The following is a 16,489-nucleotide window of genomic DNA, read 5'->3' as shown; positions in this document are numbered from 1 at the left end:
AAAAACGATTCATGTTGTTAAGTAAATTTATCATCAACAAAAAAATTTAAAAAGAAAAGAGAATTTAAACTTTCTAATTAATATAACTAGATTTTTTTAAAGGAAATATGATCTAAACTTTATATATATATATATTATTTGAGCTCAATAATATTGGGTGAAAGATGTGAACCTAACTTTTCAATCTAAAGTATGTATTTTGGGTTGGTTTAGTCATGTTTATCTATATCTATAATCTATAATTTATAATATATTAAAAAGTGAGGATCACAGGGGAAAAAAATGATCACTTTTATCCTTTCCTTAATTTACTTATTCATAAAAGATGCAATTAAAGATTAGTTATAAATAGTATATACATAATTAATTATTTGTTATCAATGTAGTAATTAATTATTAATTGTCAATAATAAGTATATTAAAGTTCTCCTAATTTATTTTTATTCATTAATTTAATTCAAAAATAAAAATTTAATAGTTTTAGAATTCAAAAGGTTTTGTATTATAAAAATGAGTTTTTTTTTATCACCATTCTCCACCAACACCTAAAATTTTAATCTTTCTTTTTTTTTTTTCTCTCTATGCATTATTCTACAAGTCTCTTCAATCTTCAAAGCATTAAAGATGTTGCTAGATTTAAATGATGTACCTCCACTTTGATAAATTCGAATAAAAGTGCTTATCTACCTAAGGTTTTCTTTTTCTTTTGTAATTGTCTTTTTATTTGGGTCTTCTATATTCAAAATATTTTTATTTAAATATTTGGTGAAAAAAATTAAAAAAAATTAAAATCAATGGTTTATCAATTTTGAGGAATGTGTATAGTTAGGATCTTGAATTTTATTGGTTTATTTTCGTAATTGTTTTTTCATAATTAATATATTATTATTTTTATCTAAAATGGTATTGAGTTTTATGTCTTAAAACCTGTAGTTTGTAAACAAGAAACATATTCTAATTTCAATAAAGGTGTTATTGAATATATAAATTGCACTTGTTAAGATTAAATCCAATAAACTTAAAGATTCGTGACTATTGTATGAATACTTGAACTTTATGTAGAGGCATAAGAGTGGATCAAGTTCAGTAAATAGTCAAAATGGTCTATAGTATTCGAATAAGGTTGGGTACCTTATTCTGATAACATTATTGGATGCAATCTACTTTGTAGTTGTTACAATCGTTGTAAAGTGCTACAAACGAAGTGATCCTAATTCGTTTATGTGGAGACATGAAGAGTGGGGGCGTCCTATGCAATGAGTTTACATAAGATCAGACCAAGAAATAAGTTACTCTTAAGACTGACTATTTCAAAGCGATGATCTATGTAACTTAATCTTAATCCTAAGCTAACTATGAACTCCTGTTTATTCACGATTATCTTTAAATTTGCATAGGTAAAGGTTGGCTCAATAAGCCTCCGATTTCAGGGTAAGACCGGGTAGATAGCTAGGGACATAAGGTGCAAGATGGAATTCACTCATACTCGACTTTAGGGATAATAGAGAGGTTGTTCCCTTAAGTGCTGACTTCGGGAGTAAAACAACTATTGATTCATCTATTACTACGAACAAAAAATAGCTATTGATTCATCCGTTACTACAAACAACCTGTGAAGGGTTAACTTACTAATCATGGTTATATCGAGTAGACACGATATATCTATAGTGAGGGAGTGCAACTACTGGACTTTAGTGGGGTGACCCCGTAGTTAATAAATGAGGGTTAATTTAGCCAATTAATCTCGGATCGTTGGAGCCCATGATCTGTAGTTCCATTAGTCCCCTATTAGCGAGACAAATGAAATAAGTCTTAGAATAGCGTGATGAGTTAATTTGAAACGTTCAATATATGTGATATAATTGCACGTTTAATTATGGAATTAAACGAAATTGAAAAATAAATTAATATTTAAATATGATTTAAATATTAATTTCATGAATAAGGATTCGTGGTTGTGGAATTATTAAAGCATTTGATAAGGATAATTAATAAGGTCGAGATCGAGTGCTACTTATAGAATTGTTATTAGGCCTCCGCCTACTAGTAATTCCGATAAGGTTTTGACACGTGTCCCAATAAATAAAGATTACATAATCGAAAAATTCCAAAGGTGGTTGACAGGACAGGACCCCTGACTGGCATTTTATCCTTTTGGAATCTTTTTTCTTTTTGAAAAAGATAAGATTACGATAAGATTTGTCGGTGGGACAAGACCCCCACTTGACCTTATCTCATCATAATGGGAAAAGTAATAATAAAACAATAAAGCACAAAGCAATAATAAAGCAATAAAGATAGATAAATGGGATATGTCTGCATTATCTTCAAGCATGCTTGATAAGATCTTCAATTGATAGCTATTGATGATGTCACCCAGTTTCTCCTGAATGACCTTGATTGGAACGACTATTGAATATATCTACCATATCAACTCTTTTGAGATTGTGATCCAGGGACTTACTCTTTCGGCTACCTCGCCTACTTTGATTGCCCAACGTAATCCTTATGAGTTAATGGGATATTATAGTCATTTCTCTCACGGTGATCTGTCCGAGCTTTCCAATCTTCAGCTAACCGATGTGGTCGGTGGGTGGTTAATCCACTTCAGAAACATACTATCTCCATCATCTCTGCCTCAAATGTAGGTTCTTTTGAACGGCGATAATAATTGCAGACTAATTACACACCTTTGTACAAAAGCAATTTAAATAATTTACATAATTTTAAATTTAAACAAATATTTGAGTCACCATTTTTTAGACTAGTTTGGTTGTGAGTCTAAAAATGGGTCATTGATGTTGTAATCGGCGAAGGGGTCATAATCATCTTCGCCATCTTCGACTTCATTATTTACAGATGCAGAAGAGTTTGCATCTTCTTGAGTTTCGTCATGGTTTGATAACTGCCTGACGACTGTATTGAGAACTGAAGTAAAATCAACGTGTGATCCTACTCCAGCGAGAGAACTCGTGATTGAATTTTTCGTCAAAGGAAATTGTTCATCTTCTTGACGAGATAGATTTTGTAGATGAACATTGACTTTGAACCAATCTTTTAGCTTTGACGCTTCTAGGTGAGAGTAGTCTTGATCCTTAGTGCTTTGCTTAAGGCTTTAAAATTTCCATATGGTTCTAGTTGGAAATTCCAACAAAAGATCCACGAAATTTGAAAATATAATGAAAATCTAAATGTCTTTGAAAGAGGAGATGCATAGATGCTATTTTGAAAATGGTGATAAGACCTTTGGACTTCTATTGGGAAGATTTCTTCTGATAGTCCAAAATAGTTCCACCATGATTGAAACAATTTGGAAAGTGCATTTTGTAAGCTTACTTATAAAATGTCACAAACCAAGAATGGTTGTATGCTTGAAACCAAAAAATATCATACCATGCTCGCATGTAGTCACGGTATGTATATGTTTGAGGTTTAAAGGGTTTTGAGAATTTCTTTGCTACAAACATCCCTTGATTCCAATAGGATGGAGTTAGCACTTTGAATATTCTCAATTTGAGTATACAATTTTTGAATGATTGGAACGATCCAGAACATGAGTAATTTCCACGGATTTGGTGACCACCAAGATGAATTCGTAGAAAGTTCTTGTTTTTTATACATCTTCGGGAAGATAGTTGAATCCGTGCGGGAATACTTGAGAATAGACTTCTTGAATGGATGGTTCGTCAAAGTCTGGCTCGATCGTTAGATCGACCATTGTTGTTTTAGTGAAATATCCTGAAATTGGTGGCCTCGGTTGGAAAACTTTTGACTTTACCACTTGGGAAAATGTTGATGGGTTTTAGGGAATTAAATTTAAAGATGGCCTCATGTGTCTCTTATTTGAGTTGTTTGCTCCTGAAGGACATAACAGTGTTGTTGAAGGTTGAGGAGGCAGACTTAAGGATCCTGACTATCTTGAAAGCGCCTTTTAGACACTGCCTTGACGCCTTTTAGACACGACTTCAAAGTCGGTGTCCATGGCATAATTGTCTGCACTCATGGGAGATGCTGCAGAAGATTGAGAGATGGGTTGTTTGCCCTTTGAAATACTAGCCTTGGAAGGGCTAGCCTGAACGCTCTGCATCACGAAGGCCGCCTTGGTGGCCGAGGACGGCCGGGAGGTTCCATGAGCTTTTAGGGGTTTTTTAGGGAGATATTTTTTAGGAGGTTGTTCCCTTGAGAGGCGTTCTCTACTTAAATAATCCGCAAGAAAGTTTTTCATGCCTTTTATAGGCTCAATTTTGAAATCAAAGCAAGATAAGATTGTCTGCCATCTTGCAAAGATTTGCTTTGAAACTAGATTCTTCACATCCTTTCCAAAGATGAATTTACTGGCCTTTGAATCCGTTCGCACCAGAAAATCTTTGTTGATAAGATCTCCTTGGAACTTTTGAATGAAATTTACTATTGTGAGAATCTCTTTTTTACTGTGGAATAGTTCTTTTGAGCATTATTCCATACTCCAGAATAATAACGGACTACTGTTTCTCTTCCGTTAATTCCTTGTTTGAGAATGTCGCTGTAACCAATGTCAGATGTATCAGTTTTCACAATTGGATAAGTTTTTTCATCCATTAGCGATAAGCATGAGATGTCTTTTGCTAAAGCTTTTATTGATTGGACTACTCGAGTATGCTCGTCCGTTCATGGTTTTGGGTTCTTTTTCAATCTTTCATAAAGAGGGAGACAGATGGTACGAAGGTTTTTGATAAAGTCTCCAATATAATTTACACATCCAAAAAAGTGTTAGAGCTGTGTCTTGTCTTGAATAGTGTCTGGAAACTTATCCATGAAATCTAACGATCTTTGGATTGGTTTGATTATTCCTTGATTAATGTCGTAACCAAGAAATCTAATTTTCGTTTGAAACAATTTGATCTTTTGATCTTTGGTAAAGACATCACAAGACCATTTGTCTTAATAATGTTGAAGAACACTTGCAAGTGCTTAAAGTGTTGTTCAATTGTATTTGAGAATATCAAGACATCATCTATATAGACGATAGTGAACTCTTGATATTTGTTGAATATGTCATTCATGACATTTTGAAATTCTAAAGGAGCATTTTTTAATCCAAATGGCATGACGTTCCATTGGTATTGTCCGAATGGGATGTTGAAGGTAGTTTTATATCTGTCCTTTGCAGATACTTGGAGTTGCCAAAATCCAGATTTCATATCGAACTTTGAGAAAACCTTGGCTAAGGTTATTCTTTTTAATAAATCTTGTTGATTAGGAATGGGATACCTAATCCATTTTGTTAAGGGGTTTATAGTTGATTACCAATCTCGAAACTCTTTGTTCCTTCTCGGCTTGATTATTGATGTAAAATGTCGCACATGACCATGGGCTTTTTTATGGGCTAATAAGCCCTTTTCGAAGGAGCTCATCAATTTCTGCCTTACAGATTTTGATTAGATCTTTTGACATTTGAATAGGCCTGGCCTTAGTGGGAATTTGGGCTTCATCAAATCCATCGACATATGAGAGCTCAACTATATGCTTTTTGCGGGCCCAGAAGGCATTTGGGATGTCCGAACAAATTTCAACTTCAATTTTCTTTAGCAGATACTAGATTTCTTCTGGACCAAAGGTAGCAATTTGGTCAGCAACCTTCTTATTCTGAATGTCATCTTGAAGGAACTCAATTTGCTTATCTTTCTTAGAAATCCTATTGATAAACTACTGGATTTCTTCTTCAATATTTGAAATGTACTTAGGAGTTATCGAATGATAGAACTCAAAAGTTATTATTTTTCCAAATTTCTGAGATGATAATCCTTTCTCAGAAACATGAAAAGGGTATAATTGAGTAAGGAAGGGTGTGCCCAAAATAACTTCCTCCGATAGGTCTTTGACTAAAAGAAATGTGTTAACAAAACACACATCTCCTTTGCAAATATGCGCTTTTGCCACTTATAACTAATTTGAAGTCTCTGATTGTTGGCTCCTCTTAGAATGTCCATTATTTTTTTCAAAATACCTTGAGGTTATTAATCCTTCTTGGATGACGTTTTGGTCTGCTCCAAAATCCAGTAAGGCAACTGCTTCAAACTTGAAATCCTAGACCTTAATGGTGACCTTAGATGACCATTTTTTATTGTAGACTTTATTGATATAGTTGATTCTCTCTATATCATCACTTTGGACTCCTGAAGTTTCTTCTGGGGTAATCGCTTTTGCTGATTGCTATTGGAAATCACTGAATGCATTTTCCAGGATCGACAGTTGTTACTTATTGATGGCGACTTCCTTTTTTAGTTTTTTGACTTCCATGTGGAAGTAAGGGTTCTTGGAATGACTCATTATTGACCCGATTAAGTATTTCTTGAAAGGAATATTGAATTGGCTCCAAGACTTGAGGCTTCGTATTTTGGCCTTCTAGAGACATTCGAAGTTTTAGGAAGACCGTTTTCTGAGATATTTCATTAGGAAGCTCTTCTATTAGATCAAGTCGGTGTTTCTGGTCTTTTGTTAAAACATTGACACATCCCGTGCAAGGGACAACCTCTTCTGAAAGTTGAGAGGAATCGGAAGAATATCCTTCAGAGGAGGAATCTTCAATAACTTCATTGATTAGTCTCTTGGAAGATGATTCTTCTGAAATAGAAATTTCATCTTCAGAACGGATGGCAAAGAGAATAGATTGTTTTAGGTCATTGTCAATCTCTAGGCTATTGATTTTTCTTATCAAGGGGCATTTATTAGCATAGTGACTCTATTTGTTGCAACGGAAACAAGTGGTTCCTTTCTTTTTGGAATACTTCTTGTTTCTATTGTAGTATTTCCTCTTTTGGGATTTTTCTTTGTCTTTCGTTCGTCGTCTTTTGCTGTAGGATTTCTTAAAAGATTTCTTCTTTGTTTTTTAAGGCGGTAAATCTTGTTCAACATCGTATTGTTTGCAGAAAGTCCCTAATTCCTTTCGATAATTTGCATATTTGATGATTCTTTGATTATGTTTGTTGTCTTTACAAAGCATAGTGCTTGAATGTTACTGGTAATGTCTCCGTAGGTGGAGAGTTCCAGTTGATTTGATTTCCTTCGAAGATCTCAGACATCTTCTGATAAAAATTTTCGACAATATAAGGAGGTAATCCTTCTACAAATTTTCGTTTCCAGATTTCATCTCCGCAGGACGTAAGGTTATAAAGTCGCGCCATAAAAACATCCTTGTACCATTTGAAATCACTCATCTTTCTACAACACATCTTGAGAAGTGTTTCAGTAGCTTGATTACTGTAGATGAATATTCGTCCTACAAAGTGTTTCATTGTAGTGTATATCAATGAGTTAACCATATCTGGTTCATTTTGCATTATCTCCATTAGGGCAATTCTTGCTCCTAGATTTCCTTCTTGCTTTACCGTAACTGTCTTTGTGGCAGTTAGGATAGTCTGCCTTTCCTGTTCAGAAAGTTGATTATGCCACCGGCTCCTCAAATTTCCTGTCAATCCTGAAATCAGAATGTGAGCGGTGCTTAAAACAATTTTTCTAATGCTATAGGCGGTAGCAGCTAGAAACATTTCTTGGAAAATATTCATCATTTGCTGATCGGAACATTCGTTAATGTTCCAGCTTATAACAGAGGTTCCATCATAATTCTTTTGATCTAGACGAAAATCATCCCATTCTAGATCTGGAGGAGAGGGTTTTGCATAATGATTCTTCATTTCTGTGCTATAAGAGACAATAGGAAGGATTTTTGTATAAGATGCAGAAGTCCCTTTGGACTTTTTATCATATTAACAACTTTGGAGACTCCGGTCTTCTTTAAAGAGTCTGCTTCTCCTTTGTCAATCTTGAATACTGACAATTTCTTATTGATCTCAGCTAGAAGTTCCTCTTTGCCTTTTAGATCTCCAATGGGAAAGGTATTTGGTTGGAAGATTGGTCCGTTTGGATCAATCTTTGGTATGCCCTTAAGGCTTGAACTTGGGGTAGCTTTTTTATCCTTTATTTTCTCAATTGTCTGAGAGAGGGTCGTTAGCATTTTGTTTGAGTAATTCAATTGATGTTGGATGTTTTTTTATTTTTCGTACTCCAACTTTCGAGACTTTCTCTTCATCAATGGTTTTGTACGGAGAGGATACCATCTTAATGGCTGGGATGACCGGGTGAGAAAAATAGGATTCTTCCTCAGGCGGATAGTCTACAACTATCTCTTTTCCACTGGTCGTAATCCAAGTGGGGCTTTGTTTGAAAGTGAAACAACGACATTCTGCCACTTCATCTCTTTCTTTCATTCTTTTGAAGAAATCTCCTTTCAAAATGAAAGCTCTTCTGGTCTCTTTTGGTTGAGATATATAGAGATCTATATGTTGATTGTACTTTCACTTATATCTTTGCTCAAGAGTCTCATAAGTCGATAGTACATTAATTTGATTGTAAATTGGTTCTGATCTCCTTTCCATGTCGGATTGAGTAGGAGACAAAGAACCTTCGTTCCTTTCATACTGATTGTCTGGAATCGGTCTTTCAAAATCTATGGGCATTCTCATTGACCTAGATCTGGGGGATAGATCTGGAAGTGTGACTAGTTGGCCGTGTTTCGGAAGAAATACTTGACCTACTATTCATAATTTCTTGAATCCTGGGATATCTTGGTTCTGAATAGAACTGAACTTCAACATCCCCGTTAGGATGTTCTGTGATCGTAGCATTCTCATTTTTTTTTGTAACAGGAGTATTCGCTCCTAGAATTCTCCAAACTGGATTTTGTGTGAGTTCACTCCATTGTAGAAGCTTTGGGACAGTCATAGAGGATTTCTATATATTGACTCCCATAAGCATAGTGCTTCCTTTAGGAGATATTCCTAAAGCTCTCAGCAATACATTTGTATGCATTAGCTTGAAATATACACGATAACAGATGGCAAACGGGAGGGATCCATCTTTTAATTCGAGGCTTTGAGAATAGACATCGAGGTTGAGGGCATCTCAGAGATTTGTGTCTTAAAGGGAAACAGTAAATCTCGGTTTGCATGTGAAGTAAACTGGTCCTCTTTCAAGGTTAGATTGAACGACTCCTAGAATAAAGTGTGAGAATCGAATATGCCTCTTATCTCTGAGGGCAAGATAGACTGGAACGTCTAATCCTTCTCTGAATAGCGGTTTAAGGGCCACTTGAACACATCCGATGTGTAAATATTTGAATCTATCTATGGCTTACTCTATAGATTCTCTTAAAAGAAGGTTGATTTCGGTAAACTCATCCTTCATTGTGAGATTTTTCTCATTGATGACAATGACGTCAGTTTGAGAGAAATTGAAGTTGTTGATCTTATAGATCAATTTTGGATCCAACTTAGGAATAATCCAATTTTTTAGACGATCTTCAACCTTAGCAATTTCTGCTTCGGCTGAATTGTATTTTTGAATGATACTTAGGGGATCATCAATACTTTTATTGATTTTATAATATATAGTGATTTATTAAATAAAATATAATGTCTTACTATAAAAGAAAATAAAGTGAATATATATATATATATATATCATATTGTAGTTTAAATAAAAAGGTATATTATTATAAATATTAATTTTTACTTGAAATTTAAATAATAAAAATATTTCTATGAACTAAAATTAGCAATTTAATAATAATTAAATAGTAATATATTATAAGAACATATAAAATGAATCATAACTATTTCAAAATAAATTTATTAGAAAACATTTTATGAGATTATTTTTACAAAATATATATTTTGAGACACACGTGCACTTGCTCGTAGTAAAATACTAGTATATATAAATTGAAAATATAGAACATTTTATTACCATTTTACATGTCATGTCTATCAATTAATTTTGGATGCTCACTCATCGTCACACATATTCCCAAAATGTCAAAAGAAGCCAAATACTTTGTAGGACGATGTTTACATATTTTTTTTTTAAAAAAAAATCATACTTATCTATTATAATAAATTAGTAGGTCCTACTTTATCGATGACACCAAATAATTTTACCAAAGTAGTATGATGCATGTAATTTGTCTCAACCAGCATATTTATATCGAGTTTTATTTTGAATTTGGCAAGATATATCAAATTTTATCATAAGACTTTCAATTTAATCAAACTATGCCTTAATATAATGTGTGTTTTGTTAGAATAATGTTGGATAACAAATTGAACTTTTAACCTTAAGAGAAATATTAGTTGTTAATGAATATAAAACATTTTTTTTAAGTATAATGTTAGTGAATCTTTAAATAAGAAGAATTTGAAGTTCTGTAGTAACATTTATTAAACCGTGATTATGTGCATTCGTCGAGTTTAATTTTGTGCTTGACTTTTTTTTTTTAGTTAAAACTACTTTTTGTTAAAATTATTCGTTGAATTTCAAGTAGGAAAACATGATAAATATTACGATACATTCGCAAAATTAAAATTTTATGATGAAAATTGATACAATGAGTTCATCGGTAAAAAAATTGTTTTTCCTATATTTTTTGCACTATACATCTAATAAGTAATAACCAAAATGGTAGTTTATTTGAGGGATGCTATAATACAAAAAGGGTCACATTAGATCATTTAGAATTGATTTTGGGAGAAAGAGAAGTCCTTAAACAAAATCATAACCATTTTTTATCTGGTAAAATAAATTATGATCAAATCACTAAAATCACTCATAAACGTAATCTTATTTCATGCATTTTTCTAAAATAAGTTATTTACTAGCTTTTAGATACTCCAAAAGCATATGTAATATTTAATAAAATTTCATTTTTAAATTTATCAATTAAGATTAAAATTTATTATATATATCTATTTTAAACAATTATCTATTTCTCATCTTTTAACCATTTCGTTTTTAATTTTTTGTTTTTGAAAATTATACTTATTTCCTCTCATTTTCTCACCATGGTTTGTATCAATTCTAAGTATAAAAGTCACATTCTTAGTCGAACTCTAAAAACAAAAACAAGTCTTTAAAAAAAAAATAGTTTTTTTAATTTTGATGTGGTTTCTGAGTCATGGATAAAAAATAGATATAAAAAAAAAAAAGATTTAGTGACAAAAAGGTATGTATAAGCTTAATTTTAAAAAACTAAAATAGTTATAAAGCATGACTTCAATAATTATAAATTAAAACATAATATTAACTCCATTTTAGTTATTATCACGACAATTTTGTATTTATCTACCAAACACATGTAACCAAGTTATTCGAGCATAAAGTTGAAATTTACCAATCACTCATATACTTTATAATAAAAATTAATTTCACAAAAACACCGTTTCGATCGATTATTTTAAAAATTACATCAATCTCAAACAAATTTCAAGTCATATTTAACATTGGTTTGTTTTTTCCCCCTTATATTCACATTTGACATTTTTTGTTTGAATCCCACATTTATTTAAATTTCTCGTCATATATGTGTATATTCTCAAATTTGAAAGTTCTTGGTATTGAACTTATTGCGGTGTTTATAATTCACAAACTTAAAAGACTATAAAATCAAATAATTATTTTTGTTACTTTGTTCTTTATTTTTGTTGTCAATTAATTAATAGATAGGTGATGCAATTATGAATATGTATATTAACATGTCAACACAAATATGCATTTTAAATTAAAAAATATTTTAAATCTCTTAGTCCCGTTAAGTAATCATTTTATTTTTTATTTTTTGTTTTTAAAATTAAAACTATGTACACATCTACTTTTCATTGATAGTTTAAAAAATCAAGCCAAATTTTAAGAACTCTCTAAAAGTAGCTTTAAAAAAGTTATTGTTACTTTTTGAATTTGGCTAAGAATTCAACCATTGTGCTTAGAAAGATGTAAATTATTATATGAAATGTGGATGAAACATACTTAATTTTAAAAAACAATAACAAAAAACCAAATGGTTATCAAACGAGACCCAAATATTTGTAAAAATACTAATTTACTTTATAAACTTTAGTTAGACCATTTAGTTCATCTACTTTCAGATTTGTAACAAGATAGTCTTTAAACTTTAATAAGTAATAATCTAGTTCGCGCACTTCATAGTTGAAAATGATTTAGTCTCTATTGCGAAAAAGTTTATATAATTTATTAAAAAAGATCTATGTGTAGACCAACAAACTAATTTGAGATCATGTTTTTTAAAAAAATATAAATAATAACTGGTTACCCGAAAAATATGACATTTGTTTTTTATGATATTTTTTGTGTTAGGTACTAAATCATTATGAATTTCAAAGTGCAAGAACTAAATCATTCACTAAAATTTGGAGACTAAATTGTTACCTATTATATTTCATGAACTAAATTGTTAGTTCCATAAATAAATCTAATGTGCTTTTTGAATGTACATTTTACTTAAAGAAAACACAAGCATATACTAAAAATTACAAAGACCGATTGATTTTTGTATTAGAATGATGCGACGTTGATGATGAATAACGAAAATAATCGTTTAAGTTATTATTTTCAAAACTGAAAATTTTAAAAATTGAATAGAAATTATAGACTCAATTTGAATATCGACCATAATGAATTATTTGGAAAAAATTATGGTACTATCGTGAAAATTCTTTATATTACCTCAATTTATTACCATAATAATTCCATTTAAAAAAAATGGATCATGAAAAAGAGCATTAAGTACTGTAGTCGTGTTAAAAATTTCGATTTTTTATTCGAATAAAATTTGGGTGCTTCTTTTTAATATTTTTCAATGTTGCGTATATGGATCTGCAATTCTAAAAAATGTACCTAATCGTACGGCTCCAACATACTCCACGCTACCATTTTTACAGCCTTTGATCGATCTCACTTTGTAATTGTAAAGCTCATCTTCGTCCACGTTGATCCACTATCAGCCGTCAGATTGAAAAATTAATTGAACGGCCGGATTCAACCGAAAGCAACTAGCTGTCCTATAGAGGCACTGTTACCTAACTTATCCCGCCTTTTTCTCAGTCTTCCATTTCTCTCCAAGCAACGTTTTCTGTCTCATTTTTCTCTCGCACAACAATTTCTACGGTGTTGATTGTTCGCCGGCGTAATGAAGGAACGAGCCGCCGCCGCCGCTCGTCTGCGCTCGAGCAGTGAAAGATCGTTGAGCTCCGCTTTTCAACTTGACGTTAAAGAAGGTTCGATTTTAATTCCTTTCGTTTTCTTTACGATCTCTCGCGGAAAGATTAGACGTGAAGTAGTGTAACCGGATATCGTTTGGAGTAGTTGTTTTTCTTGTTTTTCTGATTGATCGGAGACGAGTTTATTTTGAAAATCAAATCACCTGGCTGGCTATGAGTGTGGTTTTATTAGATTTCATTTGATTCATTGTTCGTTTTACTATTCTGTTTCTACGGCGAAAAATATTCTTCACCGATCACAAATTTGACAGTTTCTCCTGACCTAAAATAAAGTAGTGTATTCGATTGAAACATATTCTTCTGACCTAAAATCGTAACAATTTGACAGTTTCTCCTCTACGATTTTCCTTCTGTGTTCAAGCTTGTGAAATTTCGTTGACGTGGAACCGTACATATAATCACCGATCACAAATTGCCTGGAATAGCATCTTGTTTTTGTTTCGTTTGCTGGAGAATTACGTTATAGAATTTCTTTCTTTCTTTACCGAAGATATAGGAGCGGAGAGTGATGAGGAGGAGATAAGCAGAGTGCCGCAGATCTGTGGCAACTCCACCTCCGCCGTCGGCGTTTCAGCGTCAGGTAAAGCGCCTGCGTCAGATAGCGTAAGGAGCAGAGGACGAAGCGCGGCTGAGAAAGAAAGCAAGATGCTGAAGAGGTAAGGTTTGTGGGTCTAGAACAGGGACCGAAGTAGCTTTCAATTGCAAATTTCTTCCGTGGTAACGTATGTGGAGAGAGTACTGCATGTCATTTTCGTGACTGGTTAATCATCTCTCTCTTTCTCTTGAAAGATTGTTAAGAAACAGAGTTTCAGCACAGCAAGCAAGGGAAAGAAAAAAGGTGTATTTAAGCGACTTGTAAAGGAGCAACAAACTTGGAGAAAAGAAACTCGGAGCTTGAAGAGAAGCTGTCCACGTTACAGAATGACAGATGCTTAGACATGTACGTCAAACTAACCCCCCTCACTACCACTCTCTCTTTTAAGCATCATCATTGCATTTTCTTTCTCATCACAAATATATGAAGAAATTAGAAAAAAATAAATATTTTTTAAAACAATAATGTCATGTGACAGTATTTTATGGACTATATTTGAGATGTATCAAGGGAGTATCTAAGTTTTTCTGGATAAAAAAATACTTGTATCTCAAATAGCATCTATTTTTGTACATCCCACTAATTTCTTATATATAGGTTAAAGAACAAAGTTATTTATTTCTTTGATTCGTGCCAAAATGAATTTAGTTCAAGATTATACTAGGTTGTTATTATTAATCATTGGTTATCGAAGTCGGTAGGTTATAATACTTTAAGTGGGATTCAGATTATTTTAGTTAGAAATAATGAACTCTATAATAAAGAGAGATTATACTAAGTTGTTATTATTAATTAGTGGTTATCGTAGTCGGTAGGTTATAATACTTTAAGTGGGATTCATACTATTTTAGTGTGAAATAATGAACTCTATAACAAAGAGGGAAAGTGGAGATGAGTAGGAAATAGTAAACATTATAAAAAAAAATATCGAGATCGTAAATACGATAACAAATAAGGACTTGAAATTATAATATTAATTTATTTTTTTTTAATGATAAACATTTAATACTTGGAATTTAAAAACTTATATTAATAGATATATATAGTCAAACATGAATGGAATACTTTATTTGTAACCTGAATTTCTAGTTGGCTTTGTCTTTCAGCTAACTGTCATTTGTCTCTTCCTGTCAAACTAAGTCTAAGTTAGCTAATACATTGGTACTTTTTTTATAGTTTCAGGTTCAAGTTCTCCCTCTTTCATAAACTCTTAAAAGGGAAAAAAAAAAAAAAAAATTGTTTATCTTTTACTCTGTATCAAATTTGCAAGCTTGTCTTCGTATATATTTACGTATTTTAGAGAATGAAGATTTAGTATTAAATTTGCAAGCTCAGTATCTACATTTGTCCATATATGCTCTCTCTTTGGAGTAAAGATGTCCATAACCAAAACATTCTCCCTGAGGTAAACAGGAACAGGGATATTCTCCATCTCCATCTTCGCCCTCGTCTCGTTCCCCATCCCGATTAACTTCTATTTGTTTATTTAGTATAATATTTAACGTTATGTTGTTGTTATTATTATTATTATTATATAAACATTATTTTAAGTTTGATTGTTTATTGGTCAAGATAATAAATATGTTTAAATTGAATATTTATATTTAGATTAGATAGGTGAATAATTTGATTTATATTTCTTTCTTACTAGGTTTATTAGTTTTTTTGGGCCAAATAAAATTAATCATAATAAACAATTTACTAACCATAATAAAAAAATTAATAATAAAGTTTACTATTTAATTAAAATTTACCCACGTTAGTTATTTTAATTAATTGGGTTTTTTTTTTAAAAAAAAACAAAACTAACTGGAAAAAATAAATTATCAGCACGAAACCTTATTTCCACGAATTCCTTGGGATGGAAAAATGAAATGGGGACTGGGGATGGAAAATGGCATTCCTGGGACATCTCTACTTAAGAGTGATTTCAAAATTGTAAACCACACATTTAATTGCTACTTTTAAATACAAAAGTTATATCATCAAAATTGATTTTGAATGATTAATTTCGAAGTGAATTTAAAAATGATAAAATTTTATTTTAACCATTTCAAAATCACTCATAAAAATATCCTTATTATTGCTTACAATGTCTCATATTGATAATTGTGTTATAGTAAAGGTTAATTTTATGATGTAAACTTCATAGATTATTTCTCCTTTCTGTTACTTTTTGCATGATCAAATGATAATTATACTACTTTCGCCATTTCGATTTAAGTTATTTACTGGATAATCTTGACTTAAATTTAACATGCTTAAGAACCCTTTAATTCACTTGTTAATGATTTAATACAGATTCTAAAGAACACAACAACCAACAAGAGAAGTGATGGCGACACCGCAAATTAATGCAAATGGCAAACCAATCTATATTGCTGGTATGACAAAGTAAATTAATTATAGTATGTGTACATACTGTGATATTAATGGGATTGACTTGAAGGGAATGAAAAGAATGATTATGGTGTAGGCTTTCATGCGGATAAATTATTTAACATGACTAACACAATAGTTTAGTCGATATACTTGGCATTTACAAAAATAGAAAGATAGGTAAAATTATTTATATAAAATAATAAAATTTAATCTTCTTTGATAAAAGTTGATAGAAGTCTATTAGTATTTATCAATAATAAAAATTAATTATTAATGCAAATCTATCATTGATACTATGTGATAGACGTATCAATATATATATATTTATTTATTTATTTTTTTACTATTTTTCTGTTCGTAAAATTTTTTCCTTTTATAATGTGGAAATTTCTTTCTAGTCACACAC

At 31.5% G+C, this 16,489-nt stretch overlaps 1 pseudogene across 1 annotated transcript; it reads left to right on the top strand.

The window, feature by feature from the left end:
• Positions 1-12,916: 12,916 nt before the first annotated feature.
• LOC120085325 (transcription factor HY5-like) lies at positions 12,917-16,176 on the top strand (annotated as a pseudogene). The gene is made up of 4 exons (XR_016531762.1): positions 12,917-13,103; positions 13,597-13,762; positions 13,896-14,046; positions 16,003-16,176. The product of XR_016531762.1 is annotated as a transcription factor HY5-like (transcript).
• The last annotated feature ends 313 nt before the right edge of the window (positions 16,177-16,489 follow it).

The sequence above is a fragment of the Benincasa hispida genome, chromosome 9, assembly GCF_027475165.1.
Source record: "Benincasa hispida cultivar pf3 chromosome 9, pf3_genome.v1.1, whole genome shotgun sequence".
NCBI classification, from domain to species: domain Eukaryota; kingdom Viridiplantae; phylum Streptophyta; class Magnoliopsida; order Cucurbitales; family Cucurbitaceae; genus Benincasa; species Benincasa hispida.
The sequence above is the reverse complement of the archived record's forward strand: the minus strand, read 5'-3'. Positions and strand labels throughout refer to the sequence as shown.